Here is a 1,119-nt window from a genome sequence, read left to right as displayed (position 1 = left end):
ATCACTGAGGGGTGACCTAGGCGTGCAGACTTCTACAAGGCCAGTGTGGCTGTGACAGCCCGAATTGTCAAACGCAATCAAATAATTTATCAGCGTAGTTACAGGTTAAGAAGGAGGGGCGTGAAGCACCCAAAGGAAGGTCTTACCTGCAGCTCCCATGAGTTGCTGGATTTAAAAAAAAAAAGGAAATCAATGTAAAAGACGTTTGAAAAGAAAAACAGCAAAAACCAAATCCGTCTGTGTGTCTTCTGCTCTCTTGGTCGCCTGCACGCTCCTTTCTGGGTAAGCTGCGCTCGGCGAAAATGATTATCCGGCTGGCTTGCGCACTTTTTAAATCCCACAAAGTAAATAACATCCGTAGAATGACGATAATAGCAAGGTACCAAGTTCTTGTTTCAGGAGGAGGGAGAAAAAAAAGGGAGAAAATTGAAACTAAACGCTGCATTTAGACAACCGTTTTTGATAAGAGGATAATTGAGGCCACACTGGCGTATAATTAGGGGATAATTTATGCTATATCCACTTTTATTCCACCCTCCCCAAAATAAATCCAAGTCCATAATCATTACAGGCGAATTGTTCTTAATTTTATAGCTGCAATTTGAGTAAAGTGTGGCCCGCTAATCAAATAGGTTTTCGCTGTAACTTGATTGCTGGCGTAATTATTTTTTTCATCGCCTTTTTTCTTCTTCTTCTTTTTCTTCTTCTTCTGGGGAAATCATAAACGCAGCAAAAAATGCTGAAAGTGGTAAAAGTGAAAAAAAAAAGATTTTTTTTTTTATTGCACACTACAGCACTTCAGAGGGAAATAACATCTGTATTCTCGCGTATTTGTGTGTGTGTGTATGTGTGTGTTTTTTTTTTATCGAACACCACAGCTCTGGGACGCAAAGTGTATAATTTACATATATTGAGGACCCTATCGGGCCTCATGATCCAACTGGGATAAAAGACACTGTCAGTTTATCTGGGTATCCAGCCTTCCCTTTTGCAAAAATAACCTATTGTACTTTGGGCATATTGTTGTTTGATGTGTCACACGTGCTGCATTTTGAATCATTTGAGGGATCTTTAATCATATGGTCAGTAGCTCCTGCTATAGTAACTTTGGGGGGTAGG

General features: G+C 40.0%; 1 long non-coding RNA gene across 2 annotated transcripts in view; it reads right to left on the bottom strand.

The window, feature by feature from the left end:
* Positions 1-1,119, bottom strand: part of LOC108166733 (uncharacterized) — a 17,812-nt gene that overhangs the window by 10,640 nt on the left and 6,053 nt on the right. The window lies entirely within an intron of this gene.

This window comes from Poecilia reticulata, linkage group LG11 (assembly GCF_000633615.1).
Source record: "Poecilia reticulata strain Guanapo linkage group LG11, Guppy_female_1.0+MT, whole genome shotgun sequence".
NCBI lineage: Eukaryota > Metazoa > Chordata > Actinopteri > Cyprinodontiformes > Poeciliidae > Poecilia > Poecilia reticulata.
The sequence above is the reverse complement of the archived record's forward strand: the minus strand, read 5'-3'. Positions and strand labels throughout refer to the sequence as shown.